Below are 23,178 nucleotides of genomic sequence, written 5' to 3' on the forward strand. Positions count from 1 at the left end.
AAGGCATTAGGGACATGTGCAAGCCTTTGGTTACTTTGGCTAAGTATAGAGCTCCATCCATTCCTGAAATTTGGTGGGTATCGTAGCTTTACCTGGTCTAAGACATGAGATTCCACAAATGTTTTAAATGGTGTTCTTATCATGTCACTTATTTTATTGTGTCACATTTTCTTCTTTTCCACAAGCCAATTTTAAGGATATGGTAATTTATATGGTGGTTAATATTGACTTAATGCTACATTAATGTCATTTATAGGTGATTATTTAGTTTAATATGTTGGTGGTTATTTTTAGTGCTATGAAAATTTCCAACCCTAGGTGATTAATGTCATTATGATCTCAAGAAAACACATATGTTAACTTAGGAAAAAAATAAAGAACTCTCACAAAAAGATTAATCAATGAAAGTTGAGATGAAAAAATAGTTGAAAGAGAGTTTCCACATTGAGGAGGTTAGAGAAGGTTGAAACTTACCAATTTAGGTAAAATGTTTAATGATTGGCATGAAAAATAAAAAACTTCGTCAAATAAAGAGAGGGAACTATAATGAAGAGCATGAAAAATTGAAAACTTTGTCAAATAAAGATAGGGAAGAATAATGAAGAGTATGAAAAATAGAAAAACTTCATCAAATTTTCATTTGACAGGCAAAGGGAATTTCAACTTCTACGCTTGGTCAGAAGCTATGCATGAAGTTTCTCATTGGGGTGGCACCATTCAATTCAATGGACCCATTCATACAGCTACCCATTTTCCTCAATTCATACTAACCATTGCATCCTTTGATGTCAAACTCTAGTATCACATTACCCAGGTTTGGATCTTGCCATTTTATTTCTATAATGTAATGAGTGCCTATATCTCATCTCAGTTGGTTTGAATCTTTCCATTTTATTTCTATAATGTAATGAGTGCCTATATCTCATCTCAGTTACCAGTAAAGGAAGAAAACTTTTCCATTTCCATTGTATTCTATAATGCTATGAATACCTATAACTCATCTCACTTAAAGAAGGACACCTGCTTTATGGTTTTGCGGGTTAATTGCATTGAAGCTAGAGAGATATACAATGTAGGGTAGGCATCAAGGCTTACGTTCTAGGTGCCCAATATCAATATATTCAGAGATCCTCGATGGGGCCAGGGTCAAGAAACTCTGGGAGAAGATCTTCAGCTATCTAGTAGGCACTCTGTTGTTGAAATTAGGGGATTACAAGGCTATCCCCTTTCTTCCTCTTCTAACACAATTTTCCGCTCTTCTACACATTTGAGAACTTTTTCTTACTGTAATAATTTCATAGCTTACGACATGGATAACTGGGAGGGCCATGCCCACTTCTCTTTCGATGCTCTAGTAAGACTCTATTACCAACTCTACATTTCCATATTTGTTCCGATTTTCATGTGAGGAGGTCGTAGTGTTAGGGTCCAACCCTAACCACCTTATTTATGTAATAGGGTCGAGTCATAGTTATAGTTAGTTAAAGAGTCAATAAATCCCATATTAATAATTGTAAGTGGCTGACCCACATTTAAAGAAAGGGACCACAGTTAGTTGCAAATGGGCCATGGTATTAGATAGATGGTATTAATAGAACCATGGCACTGACCCATGGTATTGCATGTATGAATCCTATATAAAGGATAGAGACTCCCCATTGAGGAGTGTCAGGTCTTATTCTGTAATCGAGCCCTACTCTATTGGAGGTTGCCCCCTCGAAGAGGCAAGTGAACATTGCTTTCATATTTGAATAATAAAATAAGTGATGTTATTTCTCATTTTGTTTTGTGTTCTGGGTTGAATTTATTAACATATTTGGTATTCTGGCATCTTCTTGTAGGTCAAGAGCATAAAAAGTGGTATCGGAGCACTTTCTAGGGCTGGTGGTATCTCCATTTGTAGCAGAATTTTTTTTTGGCTAGAGACATGTTTTGGCATCTTTAAACCATGGGATCTATCATTAAGAACATAAACCTGTGTATTTGGGGAGGCAGGCACGCAGGAAATACAAGAGGTGATCAAGCTTGTTGGACTCCCTTGTAACCCCTGTGGGTACCCCTTTGAGTAGTAGCCCATTAGACAGAACCGCGCATAGACAGTCTTCCACATACCCTCTAGGTATATCGGAAACCCCCTAGGCTCACCTAAAACCTCGCCATAGATAAACTATTGGTCGTCTTGCTGCTATAGTTCACCAAGAACAACACTCGTGGAGATTACTCGCACGTACGATAGGGTAGTCAGGTAGTACAACTAAGGGTATGGTTGATCCTCCATAGTTAGTGCCCTGAAAGATTGGATTGACTATTACTTTTTGAGACTTATGTATATTGCAATTTGTAGCACCTGACACTCTTTAAGACCATAGTTCCCTTTTCTCTCTGAAGATCACCCATCATCTTCTTTGCTAGATCAGATCTAACAGGTTGGGTTTTGCACCGTTGCAACAATAAGATCCACTAGGATACCATTCCGATCTAGCAGCTGGGGTTCAGTTGTTGTCGCATTCCTAGTCACACTATGCAGTTGGGGGTTTCGTAGACAGATCTGACCATTTTTGCAGGGAGGCTTGTGGCTCCTATACCTTGGGCTGATTCTCACAGGACATTTGGAAGGATTATCTTTTTAGCCTCAATTTTTGGGTGGTCCCAAAGTTTTTCATAGTGACGGCAAGTGAACCGAATCGTTGTATGGTAGAAGCTAGAGCTCAGGCTATGGCCAATGAGAAGATGGAATCCCTTGAAAAAATGTTGGAGGAATTATCGAAGTAGATCCAAACATTGCAGGACACATTCACAAAGGGAAAGTTGGTGTTACAATTGGAGGCATATGCTTCTAATGAATACCATGAAGGAGAATCTAGCCATTCTCTTCACTTCCATGGAAACCACCAACATTCCCACCCTCGACCACACAAGCTAGACATGTAGAAATTTGATGGCTCTAATCCTATAATATGGCTATCACAAATGGACCAATATTTCATGCTGAATCACATCAGAGATGATGAGACTAAGCTACGTGTGGGGGTCCTTTACTTGGACCAAGAAAGATGGAAATGGTGGCAGTGGCATAAAAAATGCTATGCAAGGCCAATTACTTGGCAGGCGTTCTCAAAATCCCTTTGTGACTACTTTGAATGTGAATCTAATTTTTTAGGTCGTCTTACTAAGTTTAGACAGAAAGGCACAGTAAATGATTATATTACAGGATTTGAGGCATTAGCCTTCTACACAAGAGGTCTCACAAATGACTTCTACTTGGAATGTTTTATTAGTGGTCTCAAAGACACCATCCAAGATCACGTCCGGATGCACCACCCGCCCACATGGTTGGAAGCTTGCACAATGGGTCATGAAGTGGAACGTGCTTTAGCAACCTAGTCACCTCGTCTAAATTTCATAGCCAAGGGACGCCACACCTAGACTCTGGGAACTACCCAAACACTTAAGGTTCAAAAGGTGTCACCAGCCGAAATGGTGGAAAGAAGAAAGAAAGGATTGTGTTACTATTGCGATGACAAATACTCGTTGAGGCATAAATGCAAGGAACCCAAATTCTTTCAAATTGATGCTACTAATCACAGTTCATCTAAGGAAGCCCCATCCTTTGAGGGACCAAAGAAGGATGATGAGGACAACCAGCAGGACAATGAGCTCCCAGCTACACCAGAAGAAATAGTTATCTCACTCCATGATTTGGCAGGTATTTCTTCTTGTACGTTTTAACCCCGTACAGAAATTACTGCATACGAATTCTAAAACATAGAAAATAAATAATGCGAGAGCAGAACACATAAAACACATATACACAAATATTTTCCCCTAGATCCCAAAACCTGGACTACCAGCTTGATTTTTCATTATGCTCCTTTCAATGTTATAATACATATTTATACATGCTGAAGCATCTAATACCATGGACCGAAAACTATCACGTCCAATACCATGGACCGAAAACCATCGTGTCCAAAAAACATGTCCAAAAATCATGCACAAAACCATAGGTGGGTCCGCCCAACCTAACATTGAGTCCAAAACAAAAATCTTCCGGGATGCTGCCCCGGACCCCATAAAGTGGGGTTACGGGTACCCCTCAAACCCCCCTGTTAACTACTTGCAAAGAATATAACACAACCCAACATTCTCCCACTTGTTGTTTTCTTTCCACAGGGGGCCACAAGAGAGCTTAGTCATTTTTCCAGCCCTAAAATGCCCATTGTCTCTCTACACCAAGAGAACTTCTCAGAGCTCACAGATTTTGTCAATGCATCTGCAATATTCTTCAAAGTGTCTACCTTTACTAGCAACACCTTTTTGTCTTCTATCATATCCCTCACAAAGTGATACTAAACATCAATGTGCTTTTTCTTTGAATGATATTCGGGGTTCTTTGCCAAGAAAATTGCACTTTGTCTATCACAATCTATCCTTATAGCTTCCTCTACTAACCCCATACTTGAACACAATATCTACAACCAAACTGTTTCCTTGCTTGCATGAGTGGCTGCCATATATTCTTCCTCAATATTTGACAGTGCCACTACAGATTGTTTCTTACTCATCCAACTGACTGCACCTCAAAATAGGTTAAACACATACCCACTTGTAGATCTTCTCTGATCCAGATCTCCAGCCCAGTCTGCATCAACAAAGCCATGAATATCCAACACTCTGTCCAATCCTGGTCTTCCTTGGTAGTACAAACCATAATCGCTAGTGCCACACAAATACCTGAAAACCCGCTTCATTGCTGTCCAATGCCGCTTCCCTAGTTTTGACATAAGCCTGCTCAATACTCCCACTGCATGTGCAATGTCTAGTCTAGTACAAACCATTGCATACATCAGGCTACTGACTACACTTGCATATGGAACATGAGACATGTCCTCTTCCTCTTCTTGTGTCTTGGGACACTATTAAGTAGATAACCTCACACCTACAGGAATAGGAACCTTCACCGGTTTACTATCCTGCATATTAAACCTCTGCAATATTATCTCGACACACTTCCTCTGGTTTAGCCAAAACTTCCTCTTTGCCCAATCTCTTTTAATTTCCACGCCCAAAATATAGTTTGTAGCACCAACATATTTCATGTCGAATTTGGAGGACAATTGGGTCTTCAAATCCTGGATAACTTTTTTGTCATTTCCAACCAACAAAATATCATCCACATACAAGACTAGATAAATAACACGGTGACCAATTAATTTAAAATACACACAGTGATCTGCTTTGCTTCTGGTGAAGCCAAGTCCCCATATAAATGTGTCAAAATTTCTTATACCACATCCTTGGTGACTGTTTTAACCCATATAAAGACTTCTTTAACTTACATACCAGTTCTTTCTTACCCTTCACCGCAAAGCCTTTAGGTTGCTTCATGTAGATCTCCTCTTCCAGATCCCCGTGAAGAAATGTTGTCGTCACATCCATCTGTTCTACCTCAAAATCAAAAGCAATAGCAATAGATAAAAGAAATCTAATAGAAGTTACCTTGACAACAGGAGAAAAAATATCACCAAAATCAATTCCCGGCACATGGGAATAACCTTTTGCTACCAACCAAGCTTTGTATTTCTCCACTTTTCCTTCTACATTTGTCTTCTTTTTGAACACCCATTTGCTGCCAATGGGTTTCTTTCCAACTGGCAACTCCACCAGATCCCAAGCCTCATTTTTGTGCAAAGGTGCCATTTCATCAACCATGGCCTCTTTCCAGAGTTTTCCATCCTCTGAATCCACTGCTTCCTTCATAGTTCTGGGATCATCATCAGTAACAAACAAAGAAAAAATTGAACAGAAAGTAGATGGACTATACCTTTCTGGCTGCCTTCTTTCTCGAACTGATCTTCTCACAACTAGAGTTTGTGGCTCTTCATCTCCTGATTCCTCCTCTGCTGTAGAGTCTGATTCTTCCTCCTTTAGCTCAAACTCTATCTTCTCGGGTTCCTTTGGTTGGACTTCATGTTTAATAACATCTTTCACCTCTCCGAACACCACATCTCGGTTGTACATAACCTTCCTTGTTACTAGATTCCAACGCTTATAACCCTTTAAACCATCATTATACCTAATAAAGATGCACTTTTTAGATTTACTATCCAACTTTGTTCTTTTCTCCTTTAGAACATGTAGATATGCATCACATCCAAATACCCTCAGACGTGAAAGAGAGAGTTTCTTACTAGTCCATACCTCTTCTGGAGTCTTATCCTCCAATGCTGATGAAGGTGACCTGTTGACCAAGTAACATGCAGTATCCACTGCCTCTGTCCAGAATTCCTATCCTAACCCGGCACCACTGAGCATGCTTCTTGCCCTTTCCATCAATGTCTTGTTCATTCTTTATGCAACTCTAGTTTGCTGAGGTGTATGTGGAGTAGTCTTCTATCGTGCTATACCACACTTCTTGTAGAATTCTTCAAATTCCTTACTACAAAACTCTCCACCATTATTTGTCCTTAGCACCTTTATCTTCTTCTCTGTCTCGTTTTCCACTATAGCCTTAAATTCTTTAAACTTATCAGAGACTTCAGATTTCTTCTTAAGGAAATATATCCAGGTATTCCTTGGGAAGTAATTTATAAATGATACATAGTACACAAACTTACCCAGTGATGGAACCTTCACAGGTCCAAACACATCACTCTTCACAAGCTCTAATATATGTTTCGCCCTCTTACCACCAGACGGGAAACTCACCCGATTCTGCTTCCCGTATACACAATTTTCACAGAAATCAAGATCCAGAGAGCTATTACTCATACCTTCTACCATACCTTTACCATGAAGTATTCGAAGGCTGCCATAGCATGGTCTTTTCTCCAGAGACCACTAGATTTTCTGCTCCACTTTCAGGAACCACAGAACTGTTGCACCCATCAACAACAATGCTACCTTGCATCTTGTACAGAGTTCCAATTCGAACTCCCCGCATCAATACTAGTGCTCCCCAAACCATCTTGCAGGTATCCTTCTCGAACACTGTTTTTACACCTACATCATCTAGCTTACTAACAGAATTTAGATTTAATGTAGGAATATGTAGAACACCCAGAAGTGTTCTAACCCTACCACCTTGCAGCTTCAACCTTACTTTTCCACGACCAACGATTCTAGCCTTCCTGTTATCCCCCAAGAAGACATCACAACCATCATATTTCTCATACTCAAAAAACCACTCTCTATGGGGAGTGAAGTGAAAGGATGCACCTGAGTTAATCAACCATGCCTCATGATCTACATGTGTAGTTGAAGAAGCCAAGTACACATCCCCACCTTCATCTGAGGTGGTTTTCACCTCTGCAGAAGGTGCCTCATCAGATCCACTTCCTTTGTCTGTAGCTTTAGATTTATAGTTCCTTTTGATGTGACCTTCCTTTCTGCATTTCCAGCACACCACCTTTATAGGTTTTCCTGGAGATTTAGATCTCCCTCTAGATTTAGATCTCCCACTCAATGAATTATTTTTGTTTCTGTTCATGGTACCGTCCTCATACAGACAAGACATCACCATTTTGGTTCTCCATATTTTTCTATCTCATCTCCTCCGTCAGCAAGGCTGAGACTATTTCATCAAATTGCAAGGTAGTTGCATTGCTACCTATTGTAATAACCAGACTATCCCACGAATCTGGTAGAGAACACAACAAACTGATGCATTTATCTTCATTTGAAATTTTAATATCAACATATACTAATTGACTTACCACAGTATTAAATGCGTTCAGATGCTCTGTCACCAAGTCTCCATCTTTCATCCTTAGATTATACAACTTTTTCAGCAGGAACAGTTTATTCACAAGAGACTTAGATTGGTACAAAGTCCCTAACTTGTCCCACAAAGCCTTTTCTGTATCTTCCCTTGATACATTCAGCAATACTGAATCTGAGACACACAATTGTATTATGCTCTTTGCCTTCCAATCCAACTTCTTCCATTCTTCATCAGACACTCCTATTAGTTTAGTACCCGGATCTACTGCGATCCACTGATCTTTATCCACCAACAGATCCTTCATCTAGAGTTTCCACAACTCAAAAATCTGACCATTAAATTTCTCGATCTTTATCTTTCCACTGCTTGCGATCTTCTTTCACCACCAGAATCAATCTCATAGATCTCCCACTGAACAGGGCCTACCACAAGCCCGAGCAAAACCCCTCAACAATAAAGGCGTCCCCCTGAAGCCAAATCTGCTCTGATACCAACTGTAGGTTTTAACCCCGTACTAAAATTACCTGCATGCGAATTGTAAAACATGGAAAATAAATAATGTGAGAGCAGAACACATAAAACACATATACACAGAGATTTTCCCCTAGATTCCAAAACTAGGACTACCAGCTTGATTTTTCATTATGTTCCTTTCAATGTTATAATACATATTTATACATGCCAAAGCATCTAATACCATGGAATGAAAACCACCATGTCCAAAAAACATATGCGAAAATCATGCACAAAATCATAGGTGGGTCCGCCCAACCTAACATAGGGTCCAAAACCAAAATTTTCCGGGGTGCTACCTCGGACACCATAAAGTGGGGTTACAGGTGCCCCTCAAACCCCCCTGTTAACTACGTGGAAAGAATATAACACAACCCAACTCTTCTCCCCAAATTCTCAAAATTAGAGGTTTTATTAAACATCACCCTGTAGTAGTCTTGATTGATAGTGGCAGCACACATAACTTTATCCATCAGAGAATCACAGAAGCTGTGCATTGTTTTGTCAGAGAAGTCTCTAATTTCCAGCTACAGATTGCTGATGGGGGGACAATGAAATGTGATGGCCACTGTGAAAATATAAAACTTTAGATCGGAGATTACCACCTAAAGACCCACATATTTTCCATCAACGTAGGTGGGTGTGACATTGTCTTAGGTGTTGAATGGCTCCGCACACTCAGCCCAATGACAATGGATTTCTAGGAGTTATATATGAGCTTTAAGCAGAACGACCACACGCATACCCTTTGCGGACTCCAAGCAAGTACTCCTCCTGTAATTAGCTCGCATCAGATGGAAAGGTTGTTAAAAAAGGGCCACCATGGAGTTATCACCCAATTTAATGCCATCCAGGCCTTCGTGCCCACTACTCTTCATATTCATCCTGAGATGCAACAGTTCTTAAACAACCATCTATAGGTCTTTGACAAACCTCATGAGCTTCCACCATCGAGAGGGGAACATGGTCATAGCATTACTTTGGTCCCAAGGGCACAACCATCGAATGTGTGCCCATACGAATACCCTTTCACCCAATAGAATGAAATTGAAAAAATCATCAAGGAACTCATGGTGGAAGCCGATGTCATTCATCCTAGTTCTAGTCCTTATCCATCACCTATGGTCATGGTGCTCAAGAAATATGGGGAATGGCATATGTGGCCAGACTTCAGGGCCCTCAACAAGCTAACAGTTGAAGATAAATTCCCCATCCTGGTTGTTGATGATTTGCTGGATGAACTAAATGGGGCTCAATTCTTTAATAAGCTAGACCTTCACTCGAGTTATCACCAAATTCGCATGAAAGAAGTAGACATTCTGAAGACTTCTTTCAAAACTAACAAATGCCAGTATGAATTCCTGGTCATCCCGTTTAGTCTCTGTAATGCCCCATCCACTTTTAAGAGCCTCATGAATCACCTGCTCAAACCATATCTTAGAAAATTGTCCTTGTTTTCTTTGATGAAATTCTCATCTACAGTCTCACCTGGGAAAAACATCTTCAGCATGTAGACCTGCTCTTGCAACTCCTCGGGAAGCATAAATTATTTGCTAAATTGTCCAAGTGCTCTTCTGGAATTAAAGAAGTCGAGTATTTAGGCCACATTGTGGGGCGTGAAGGTATCAGGGTGGATCCCAAAAAGATCCATGCAATGCAAGATTGGCCCCAACCAAAGACCTTGAAGAGTTTGAGAGGATTCTTGGGTCTCATCAGCTATTATTGCAAGTTTGTCCACAATTATGGCCGCATTGCTAGACCCCTCACTCACCTTCTCAAGAAAAATTCATTCCTCTGGAATGATGAATCACAACAGGCCTTTATAGTTCTCAAACACGCCATGTGTTCCAATCCCATATTTTCACTACTCGACTGTTGGCATTATGATACAAGTGTTGTCCTTGATGGAAACTCACTCAGAGAAATGTACAGGTGATGGCAACTTAATCAGAGGACAGATCTTAGTGCAGCAAAGAATTGATGATCAGACTACAAGTATGAAGAGAAAATATATACACGCTGGTTCACTATATACCAAGTCGCGTGTACACGCAGGTTGGCTTCAGTAAAAGAGCGTGTATGTGGAAAACTTATCTTTGGTCCATGGCAGTTATTCCTTGGAAGTTGTGCCTATGGTTTTGGACCATGGTGTCTCGATGGACGTGTTGATTCCTAGTTTTGAAGTTGATGGTATTGTGTTGCTATGGTTTTGGCCCGTGGTATTGTGAAGGGCCTAAGGCTATATAAGGAGAAGATCATTAGGCAAAGAGGTATGCATTGTGTATCTGACGGAGGGAGAAGATCTGGTATTGCTGGTTATCTGTTCGGGACACTTGGCAAGGGTCAGATCTGATAGCGAAGGTATAAGTAATTATTTCTAGATCTGCACGCGGGTTGCCTTTGGAGAAAACGCGTATACACGCGGTTTTGGTACAGTGAAGTAGCATATGCATAATAAGATTTGATATTTCAGGTTGCTGTTGATTCTGGTGGTTGTTGCAGAGTTCTGGGCTCTAGTTTGGGTTCTGTGTTCTTGATGACAGGGTTTCAGTGATTCAGTATTGGGTTGTTTAATGAATTATGATGCAAGTATAAGTTGATGATTGTATTGCAGTAATGTTTGTTTTGTACTCTTGGATCCAGTATGACAATGTATGAAACGTGGTCCTGGGTAGATCGTAGGCCGGCACCTACGTACTGGTAAACATATCAGCCAGTACAAGAGCCAGGGGGTTGTAGCTCCCTTCGAGTAGCAGCTGGAAAACGAGTAAAGGTTGGAGCATTCTGTAGGTAGGCACCTACGTACTAGTAAATGGATCGGTTAGTACAAGAGCTAAGAGGGTTGTAGCCCTCTGCAGCTTGTAGCCTGCGTGCTGGTAAAGGACTGCACCAGTACATTGTAAAAGAAGTTTCTTATTAAAGGAAGATAGAAACAAATTGCAGCAGGTGGTTTTCACCCACATTGGGTTTCCACCTTATATCATGGTGTTCATGTGTGTGGCTTTTGTGTGATGATCTGTTCTGTTATACTGCACCTGTTTACTGTTAATATGGTTAATAATGTTCTGATGCATTTACTGAAGATAAGCTAACTGAATCATAAGATCTCTAGATATACGCTAGTTGCTTTAGACACAGTAGCGTGTACACGCGGGTTCACTTAACTGAAGTAGCGTATATGTTTCTGAGTATGAAATTGAAAAGTTTTATCTGATCTGATAATACTGATTCACCCCCCCCCCCCCCCTCAGTATTATTTCCAACAATTGGTATTAGAGCAGGTCCTTCAGAGAAGCTTGATCGCTTGAAGGAGATTCGTAGAACAATGGGGAAGAAAGCATGTCAGAAGAAGAAGATAGCTCAAAGGAACAATGACAACCTGTCGTTGAGTGGAAGCAAGAATTCAGATCCTGAATCACCTCAGATTGAAGATGGACAAGCAAATGAAGCATCAGATCAAATCATAGATCAGCAAGATCTACCTAGCAAAAGGGAGAATGCCCTCAAAGAAGAAATCATCATATTAAAAGATCAGTTGGAATGTGCATCCAAAATTCGACAAATGCTGCTAGCGCTGAATAAAGAGCAAGAGAATGAGATCCTTGAACTAAGGCATCAGTTGGATGAAGGAAGGAAAGCTGAAGAGACCTTGAAGAAGCAATGTCTGGAAAAAGAAGAACAACATCAAGTTGAGGTAAATATCTTGAAAAGTAAATTAGAAGAAAAAGATAAACTATTACGATTTCAAGATAGTACTAAGATCTTGGATGATATTCTTAGTAGTCAAAGGTCCCCTGCTATCAAAACTGGTCTTGGTTTTCATGAGTCTATTGAAGGTGAATCTAGTTCACAAAGTAAGACAAGAATCTCTAATGCAAAATCTGAAAGGCTCTACAAGGAGATGAAAGGACAACCCCATCAACAATCAAGGAAAGAGACTCCTCAAAGAAAATCTTTTACTCCTCCCATGAATAATGTTGAATGTTATGTATGTCATAATCTTGGACATGTTGCAGCCATATGTAGAAGAATAAGGTTTCAAGACCATCATGCAGAAAGATCTTCACATTCAAGGTACTTTAATGGATATTGCTTTTCTTGCAATATGTTTGGCCACAAAGCTGCTGATTGCTATAGGAGGAATATGAAACATGTAAGATGCTATGCATGTAATAAGTTTGGACATAGAGCAAAGGATTGCAAGAACAAAGCTCATGATAAGAAGAAATCATCAACATGCCTGAAGATATGGAAGAAGAAGGAAGTTCAGTCAGAAAGATGTGGCACAGCACAGGGTACTCAGCACAGCACAGACATAACAGACTCAGGGGGAGCTGAAGGCATAGAACTTCAGTGTTCTAATTCTCATACGCAAGTTTAATGAAGGGAAGTCGCGTATATACGCGAGTTTAACACTGCAAAATCACGTATATGTCAGTCTGAAGAAATGCAGTGGGGATAGGCTCAGAAAAGGGGTCTGATATGATTCAGTCCAATATCTGCTCTCTTGATTAACGATTACAGTCTGCTGAGGATGTTTGGAAATGTTTTGATACTTGTAAGATGTTAGAAGTGTTTAATCCTAACTTGATGATGATGAGATCTTGATGCTTATTACTGATGTATGCATGATCAGATCTAACTACAGATGGCACAGGCTCAGGGGGAGCATATACTTCAAATAATGCATTGTTGGCATTATGGTTAGAAGTTGTTGATAAAGTCTATGAAGCTAAATGATACATCTTGTTGTTTGATCAAAGGAATGGTATTGCAGGCTGATGGTACAGATCATATATGATGAATGATAGTCATGGTCTTGAATGAATTGCTGGTCTTAGAACTTGCATCTACTCAGGGGGAGCATGGATGGATTGGTATAACTTGGAGCCAAATCAGAAACTTCAGCATGTACTCAGGGAGAGTATGGACAGCAATATGGACAGCAATATGGACAGCAGAAGGTATACCAAAGAAGAAAATATCTTGGTCCGCCCTTTGCCCTTGATGTCAAAGGGGGAGAGTGACTTGGTGTGGTGGTTGCCATCAAGTCCAAAGGGGGAGATTGTTGGCATTATGATACAAGTGTTGTCCTTGATGGAAACTCACTCAGAGAAAGGTACAGGTGATGGCAACTTAATCAGAGGACAGATCTTAGTGCAGCAAAGAATTGATGATCAGACTACAAGTATGAAGAGAAAATATATATACGCTGGTTCACTATATACCAAGTCGCGTGTACACGCAGGTTGGCTTCAGTAAAAGAGCATGTATGTGGAAAACTTATCTTTGGTCCGTGGCAGTTATTCCTTGGAAGTTGTGCCTATGGTTTTGGACCATGGTGTCTCGACGGACGTGTTGATTCCTAGTTTTGAAGTTGATGGTATTGTGTTGCTATGGTTTTGGCCCGTGGTATTGTGAAGGGCCTAAGGCTATATAAGGAGAAGATCATTAGGAAAAGAGGTATGCATTGTGTATCTGACAGAGGGAGAAGATCTGGTATTGCTGGTTATCTGTTCGGGACGCTTGGCAAGGGTCGGATCTGACAGCGAAGGTATAAGTAATTATTTCTAGATCTGCACGCGGGTTGCCTTTGGAGAAAATGCGTATACACGCGGTTTTGGTGCAGTGAAGTAGCGTATGCATAATAAGATTTGATATTTCAGGTTGCTATTGATTCTGGTGGTTGTTGCAGAGTTTTGGGCTCTGGTTTGGGTTCTGTGTTCTTGATGACAGGGTTTCAGTGATTCAGTATTGGGTTGTTTAATGAATTATGATGCAAGTATAAGTTGATGATTGTATTGTAGTAATGTTTGTTTTGTACTCTTGGATCCAGTATGAAAATGTATGAAACATGGTCCTGGGTAGATCGTAGGCCGGCACCTATGTACTGGTAAACATATCAGCCAGTACAAGAGCCAGGGGGTTGTAGCTCCCTTCCAGTAGCAGCTGGAAAACGAGTAAAGGTTGGAGCATTCTGTAGGTAGGCACCTACGTACTAGTAAATGGATCGGCTAGTACAATAGCTAAGAGGGTTGTAGCCCTCTGCAGCTTGTAGCCTGCGTGCTGGTAAAGGACTGCACCAGTACATTGTAAAAGAAGTTTCTTATTAAAGGAAGATAGAAACAAATTGCAGCAGGTGGTTTTCACCCACATTGGGTTTCCACCTTATATCATGGTGTTCATGTGTGTGGCTTTTGTGTGATGATCTGTTCTGTTATACTGCACCTGTTTACTGTTAATATGGTTAATAATGTTCTGATGCATTTACTGAAGATAAGCTAACTGAATCATAAGATCTCTGGATATACGCTAGTTGCTTTAGACACAGTAGCGTGTACATGCGGGTTCACTTAACTGAAGTAGCGTATATGTTTCTGAGTATGAAATTGAAAAGTTTTATCTAATCTGATAATACTGATTCACCCCCCCCTCTCAGTATTATTTCCAACATCGACTTCACCAAATCTTTCGTGATTGAATGTGATGCTTCAGGTATGGGCATTGGGGCTGTCTTAATGTAGGAAGGTCGACCCTTGGCCTTCACTAGCCAACAACTAAATGGGAAACATCTAGGACAATCTACCTATGAGAAGGAGATGATGACCATCTTACATGCAGTGGATACCTAGCAACCATACTCATTGGGGCCACATTTCCAAATCCACACAGACCATTAAAGCCTTAAATATTTTTTGGAGCAATGCCAATCCTTGCCACAACAAAATAAATGGCTAGCCAAAATGTTGGGATATGATTATGAGATAATTTACAAGAAAGGGAAAAAAATGTTGTAGAAGATGCTTTATCATACTAATTTGAGGAGGACAACACCCCGCTAGCAATCTCTCTTCCCATTCCAAAGTGGATTGAAGAATCTTGCAAGGAATTGTTTTCACATCCTTCGCTCTCCCAACTCATTAATAGCTTCCAAGAAGGTCCAAATTCCGCAATGGGCTACTATTGGAAGGATGAAGTTCTTCGCTACAAGGACAAAGTAGTGATATCACTGAAATCCACCCTCAAAAGGCACATTTTAGTATAGTTTCACTCATCTCCCATTTTAGGCTATTCATGCTTTCATAAGACTTATGCTTCCACTCATCGTTCCTTCTTTTGGACAGGCATGAAAAAGGACATTCTTACTTTTCTGTCATTGAATGTGATGTGTGTCAGCGCCACAAAGGAGAAACAGTCAAGTCCTTAGGCACTTTACAACCATTTCCCATACCTGCCTCAATCTAGATGGATGGTTCTATGGATTTCATTACTGGTCTTCCGATGTCAGACAACAAGTCAGTCATCATGGTGGTTGTGGACAAACTTTCTAAGTATGCTCATTTTTGTGCCCTACTCCACCCTTTTATGCCCACTTTGGTGGCTCAATCTTTCATGGAGCAAATCTTCAAATTGCATGGCATGCCCACTTCCATTGTGTCTGAGCATGACCCGATCTTCACTAGTACCTTTTGGCAAGAACTTCTCAAGCTACAAGGCACCCAACTCCAACTCAGTACTTCCTATCATCCCCAAACTGATGGACAAACTGAAGAAGCCAACAAATGTCTAGAGACCTACCTTAGGTGCTTAACTTTAGAAAAGAAATATCTATGGGCACAATGGTTACCTCTAGCCGAATGGTGGTATAATACTAACTATCATGCCGCCACCAAGATGACTCCATATGAAGCAGTTTATGGTCAACTCCCCCCTTCACCTACTACTTATATCTCTGGATGCTCTAAGGTACAAGTAGTGGATTAACTCCTACAGAACCATGCAATAATTGTCGCCCACCTCAAAGATAATCTCCGTCAAGCTCATAATCGCATGAAGCAATAGGCAGACCAATGTCATTCAGCGCGCACATTTCAAGAAGGGGATCCGGTATTCTTTAGGATGCAACCATACAAGAAAACATCACTCAAAGACAAGGGTCGTCAGAAATTATCTCCAAAATTCTACCGACGATATCAAATACTTCAATGCATTGGAGAAGTAGCCTATAAGATAGCCCTGCTACCCACTGCAAAAATCCATTCCATCTTCCATGTCTCATGCCTCAAGAAAGTGGTAGGGAACAATTACAGAATTCAAACTAGTCTACTGGAATTGGATGAAGAACATTCAATCTAGATCCAACCTGAAAAGGTTCTTGACATGCGAGAACGGCACCTGCGAGACCGCACGATCAAGGGAGTCCTCATCAAATGGAAAGACACCTCTCCAAAAGATGCAACCTAGGAACCACACATTATTCTTTAGCAGTTTTTGCTGCTTCAGCCTTGAGGAAAAGGTTGTTTTTATGGGGGAGAGCATGTTAGGGTCCAACCCTAACCCCCTTATTTATGTAATAGGGTCAAGTCATAGTTATAGTTAGTTAAAGAGTCAATAAATCCCATATTAATAATTGTAAGTGGTTGACCAACATTTAAAGAAAGGGACCACAGTTAGTTGCAAATGGGCCATCATACTAGATAGATGGTATAAATATAACCATGGTACTGACCCATGGTATTGCATGTATGAATATTATATAAAGGATAGAGACTCCCCTTTGAGGAGGGACAGTTCTTATTCTGTAATCGAGCCTTGCTCTATTGTAGGTTTCCCCCTCGAAGAGGCAAGTGAACATTGCTTTCATCTCTAAATAATAAAATACATGTTGTTATTTCTCATTTTATTCTATGTTCTGGGTTGTATTTCATTGCATATTTGGTATTCTGGTATTTTGTCGCAGGTCAACAGCATAACAAGTAGCCTTTAGGGCGAGGATAGATATAGTCTCCGATAGCCTCCAAGATTTAGGGTCTTATGTCGATCAGTACACCTGGTGTGCACCATTACCCACTTAGGTTAGTCGTATTGTGATCAGGCATTATAGTCCTCCACATGTAGGCATACATCTCTCTCACTGTGGACTACACCTCCATTGTTTACATGTCCGCATGTTTAGTGGTATGGAGGACTATATTTATCCTCCTTAAAATTTTACCAACATAATGGTTTATTTGTTATAGTTTTCAAATTTAGTGTTCCCTCTAAATTTAGCATCTATTAAGGAGCTAATGACCTTGTTTGCTAGCCTTGGATCTACAACAATCAAAACCATTTACAGTATCCTTACGAGATGATTTTATATAGTCCACTGGAATTGTTTTTACCACTATAAAATCCTCCTATTAAGTGACGGTGGGGATTAAAATATAGATTGCAAACTACAATGTTTAGCTTTACCCAGTGTTGAAAATCTCCCCAAATACTTGCTTCTCTATACGCAACCAGGTTTAATGGTAAAGTTCCACTATGCATATCTTGGTTCACACAAATTGCTAAGGTTAGCAACTGGAAGTTGGATTTGAATGGGTTTGTGATAATTCAAGAGAGTTTTTTAATTTAATGTTTTTGAGAAGGTGAGCAAACAAGACTTGTTGGATACATATCAATTGTCATTCAAGAGTTCTGTGGAGCAAGGGCATGCCAGTGGTATCATGTGCTCTTTCAACAGCCTTAATGGAGTCCCAACGTGTGGTGATTCCAACCTTCTCACTAGCACTGTGAGACGTGACTGGGGATTTCAAGGGTAATGTTTCCTCAGATGTGTTAGATGCAGAGTATAATTTTTTGGGGTGAATGCCACTTCTTTGATATGAATTTTGTCTTTCAGTTACATCATAGTAGACTCTGACGTTGTTGCCAGTATTTACACTTCTCATCGGTATACACCGACTGCAGAAGATGTTGTAGCGGACGTTCTGAAAGAAGGTAACTACCCATATAAACGTTGAAGCATACAAATGCATATAAACTAATAGACTCGTTTTTATTCTGAAAGCAGGAAAATACATACAAGTTAATTTAATAGACACCCATCTTATATTCTGAAAGCAGGAAAATACATACAAGTTAGTTTAATAGACACCCATCTTATATTATGAAAGCATCAAGACAGATATATCTTAACTTAGGAGTCATATTTGATATACACTTGGAGATTCTGAAGTTAGAGGTTGCATATTGTCAATCCCAATCTACGACCACTCTGTTTTAAAGAGTTGTTTGTGTAACTCAAGGTATGCACCCTTGAGCTTCACAGCCTCCAGCAATATACATAAATATACCAAAAACAAGTAAGTGCATATACATCAGGATGGACCCATTTTAACTCAGGTTTGATATACACTTCGAGGTTGTGAAGCTAAAGCTTGCATATATACAACCCCATGGGCCACACTGATTTAATAAAATTTTTTGTCAACTCAAGATACGCATCTTCGAGCTTCCAAACCTCATGCTACATATCGCACTTGGGTTTATGTGGTGGCTATATTTCAATACACCCAATAAACATTTAAAACAATGCACCTTTATAAAGCCCAAAAAATAGTGGTAAAGAACCTATCTCTAGTTGCAATCATCCATCAATTTTATTTTAGAAAGCCTTGTCTTCAGTTGATTTTTTTTCTCTATACTAGCAGTACCATACGGTTATTGATAAGATGGCGATTACTTCTTCTGATAGTAGTATTACCACATGTTTTTTTTTAGGAATGGATGTTGATTGTGGAAGTTATTTGTGAAAATACACAATGTTAGCAATAGCGAAAGGAAAAGTGAATGAATCAAATATCGACAAATCCCTTCGCAATTTGTTCTCTATGCGCATGCATCTTGGGATTTTTGATGGTGATATCAACCATCAATTGGAGGGAAAACTTAAAATGCAGGTTGTGTGCTCTGTTGAACATCAAATATTGGCATTGCAAGCTACAAGACAGGGTATTGTGCTTCTCAAGAACAACAAAAAACATCTGCCCTTGTCAAAAACATGGACCAAGTAATTGGTTGTCATTGGGCCTAATGCCAACAATGAAACTACTCTCCTAGGAAAATACTATGGTCAGTCTCCCTAGATAAAAAATCATTCATAAATACTTGTTTCATTCTACAATCTACACACGTGAATCATTCATAAATAACTATTTCATTTTGCAATCTACACACGTGTGACCATATGTATAGGTAGTGAAAAGTAGTTATCCTCTCTCCTAATGCTTGTGAATGTCCATGTCTTCCATGTCACACCATAACACCACTTCAAGGCCTGTAGAGATATGTTAGGGACACTCTGTATTACTCCGAGTGTGAGGACCTGGCATGCATTTCTAACAATTTGTTCGGTGAAGCTGTAGAGACTACAAAGAAAGTGGATGAAGTGGTTGTAGTTGTTGGCTTAGACCAAACCCAAGAAAAGGAGGAACGAGACCGAATAAAATTGACTCTACCAGGCCAACAAGAGAAATTAGTGTATCAAGTTTCTCGTGCTGCCAAAAGACCTATGGTGCTTGTCATCCTCTCTGGCAGGCTAGTGGATGTGTCATTTGCAATAAATGATCCTCAGATCTCTAGCATTATTTGGGCAGGCTAGCCTAGTGAGGAACTTGCAGAGATTATTTTTGGTGACTACAATCCAGGTATTTCATCATCACATCCATTTATTGTTGTTTCAAATCATAGTATTGCGATTTTATACTTTAGCACTATTTATTTTCCCATCATTCACATGGTTTAGCTATTATTTTCTATTATATCTTTGGTTTGATAAGTGAGATTTGTTATGAGAGACATCATCATACATAAATAGAGAAGGCTATCAAAAAAATGAAAATGTTCGATTTTCATTTATATACTAAAGGTAGCTCTCCAAAGGGTCTCTAACTTCTTAAATTTAGTCCTCCCCATTTGTTGCGGTTTTAATTAGAGTGGTTTTCAGATTTGTTTGCTAAGGGATGTTATTTTTATGAAACAATTCTACATGTACTCATAGGATTCTTCCAGTGGAAATTAGACTTCTCTTAAAAATAGGGGAAACATAATATTTTTGTAAACCCATCTATTCACGCATGATATTCCAATTTTCTAAATAGTAGCCATCCCCTTTACCACAAGCAATCCAAGTTTTCCATAAAATTTGATGAGACTATAACCTTCTATTAAATTGTTCAAATTTCTTGGCAAGAAGAGTTGATAAAATTTAAAATCATAGATTTAGGCTCTCGCGGGATTTTTTACAATAGCCATTATATTATATTTTCCTATGGTCTTACTGGCCAAACCTTGTTCTTTTTCTGAAATTTAAACAAAAAGAGAACAAAAATTCTAGGGGTATCCTGCCATGGTTAACAACTACAACAAAAAATTCTGATTCAATATGCTACAATTGGCATTAGGGAAGAGTAATGTAACAAAAATTTCTGACCCAATATCCTTAAATTGGTATTTCAATTCACTTGATCATGGACTGCTTCTTCTGGTGCTTGGTGCTCTTCTTCCATAGGAGCAAGGCTTGACCAGATCTTCCAACAAAAAGACTGAGCTATTGGTTCCATTTGACCTACACATTGGCGATGGTTGCATTGTTTCTGAAGATTCAATTCAGATTGATTATGAGTTGTTCCTTAATTTTGGTAAACATCATTCCAGAATCCATCAAGTCTTTTGGGAGTTAACCAACAATTATGCTTTGGCCTTTTGGCCATCCAGAGATTGATGCTGGAATTGGAAGGCTCTCGAAGGATAGAATTTTATTCATTCTGTCCTTGTCCTTGATCAATTTCTGGTACCACCTTTCTCCTTGTGGAGTTTCTCGTTTGAATTTCTCCAGTTATAACCTGGCTTGGAATGTCTCTAAGGTAGGTCATTTCATGTAGGATTTTCGTTCTTGACATGTTGTTTTCTTCTATTTAGTAGTGCTTATCGAATTTTGGTTTAAAATTATAGTGTGATTTATTCTACGCAGTTTACAATGAATGCAAATGATTATAATTCGTTTACAAGAAATTTTAGTGATTTTTTTTCTTAGCTTATAGGCAATGTTAGTGATTTTTTTATTGATTTTGAGAATTGTTTAGTTCATGTAAGTAGCAATTTCCATTTATATTAGAATTTGTTTGGTTTCCTTCTGAATAAAATATATGGAGAAGGTTGACTACTCAAACATTTAAAGAAATTAATTCGATATTAATTCTAAATTTAGAGTCAAATGAATCTTTTGCAACAAAATTATAAGCTGTTGTAACAACTGAAAGAAGTTTACACTAGGATAGTTTAGTGTTATTGCAACAGTCTGTAAGGAAATATCTAGAATTTTTTTTTGAATAATAACTATTTTCTATATCTCTAATGTCCTTGAAATCCAGGGACACCTCATGACTACACATCTCCTTGTTGGCATGTTGATTTATTTTTAATCAATTTTTTTTGTGGATTATTCTTTAGTTCCAAAGCCAAGTAAAGAAAAAATTGGAGTAAAATGAAATATACCACCAATGGTAATATGGAACAAAGCATCAGAATTCTCTTTCCCCTTTGGAACTAACCTATATTTTTGTTGTTATCTTTTTACGAATTTGGGATTTGTATACTATCAGTTTCTTTTGATGAAAGGAAAAACATACTGCAGAAAAATTGAAGTACTTGGATGAGATGTGTATGTTTGTACTATTTAGGTGACATATTTCCTATGACATGGTACCCTCAAGGCTTCGTGAAGATACCAATGACGGACATGAACATGCATCCAAATCATCATACAGGCTATCTCGGCCTTACATACAGATTTTACACAGGGAAGAAAGTGTTTGAATTTGGTCAAGGATTGAGTTACTCAGCATACTCATATGAGTTCTCTTCCACAACCATCAAGAAGATTGATTTGAATGTGACAATGGAGCATGTTGAAGCCCTTGGTGACACAGGAAAAGCTCATGTCAGAGTGGAGAACACCCCTTGCAGTAAGTTAAAATTCAGATCCTCCATACTTGTGTGGAACCATGATAACATGGATGGGAGGCATGTAGTGTTGTTGTATTCCAAGTCCCCTGCAACCCACAAAGGAGCCCCACAAAAGCAGCTAATTGGATTTCGTAGTGTTCATGTCCCGAGTAAACAGGTAGCTAAAATTATATTTGTGATTAAACCTTATGATCACTTCAGTACTATTGAAGAGAATGGGCAAATACTTTTGGCCATTGGTTCCCATTCCCTAATTGTTGGTGATACCCAGTATCCAGTTTCACTTGTTACCAAACACTTGAACAAAAATCCATAGTACTACCACCTATAATGATAATCTGATTATCTTCAGGACAATACTCGCATTGTCTTTCATCTCTGGGAACTAAAATGGCTACATGAAAATATTCTCATTGTCGTCTGGGATGTAAAATAACAATGTCATTTATGGTTTTGAGTAGGTTGGATCCTTGTGTAATATTGAAACATTTGCAGGATGTGTAACTGTTATTTTTGTGCAATTTTCTCCACTCTTGGGACTTGCGCACCCTTTGCATAAATGTTATAAATAGGAAGCCGAATATACTTGACCACACTAACTAACATGTCCTCCAGTCTGTACATGTCTAATATTCAAAAAAGGCATTGAATCGGGTAGTCTTTCCATGATCTCATTCTTGAACATAGAAAATTGGTAAACAACTAATAGCCAACACTTGTTGATTTCATCAAACTTATTGAGGAAGTTTCTTGTCTTATCATTGTCACTATACTCCTCAGTGGGTATTTCTTCCATAAGTATATCTCAATTACTTTTTTTTTCCTTGATCCGTTTTTTTATGAAAAGGTTGGAAGGATCGAGGCTAAACCAAACGCCAAATTGATATGGAAAACAAGTAGAGTATACTAGAGAGAACACTTATTTCAAGAGGAAATAAAAATAGACATTGTCATAGCCTTTTGTCCAAAATAGGTCTTGAAGCTGTCTATAGACCACCCCAGAAGATACCTTTTACATTTTCTATAAGGATTTATCTAGGAATTTCATATATATCATCAAAATTGTATCTTGGAATCTTAGACATACATGTCCCTAAGTATGATGACTACCCTATTCAAGACATAAACAAAAATTTTATCATCTTTTT

The 23,178-nt window shown here is 39.1% G+C and overlaps 1 long non-coding RNA gene and 1 pseudogene across 1 annotated transcript in view; one reads left to right on the forward strand and one right to left on the reverse strand.

Annotated features, from left to right (window-relative positions):
• LOC149159884 (uncharacterized) overlaps nt 1-23,178 on the reverse strand; it is a 92,887-nt gene that overhangs the window by 45,728 nt on the left and 23,981 nt on the right. The window lies entirely within an intron of this gene.
• On the forward strand, nt 908-22,346 carry LOC149159885 (putative beta-D-xylosidase 7; annotated as a pseudogene).

Source organism: Pinus tabuliformis, chromosome 5_2, assembly GCF_031772625.1.
Source record: "Pinus tabuliformis cultivar Carrire ecotype Pingquan chromosome 5_2, CPIR1, whole genome shotgun sequence".
NCBI classification, from domain to species: domain Eukaryota; kingdom Viridiplantae; phylum Streptophyta; class Pinopsida; order Pinales; family Pinaceae; genus Pinus; species Pinus tabuliformis.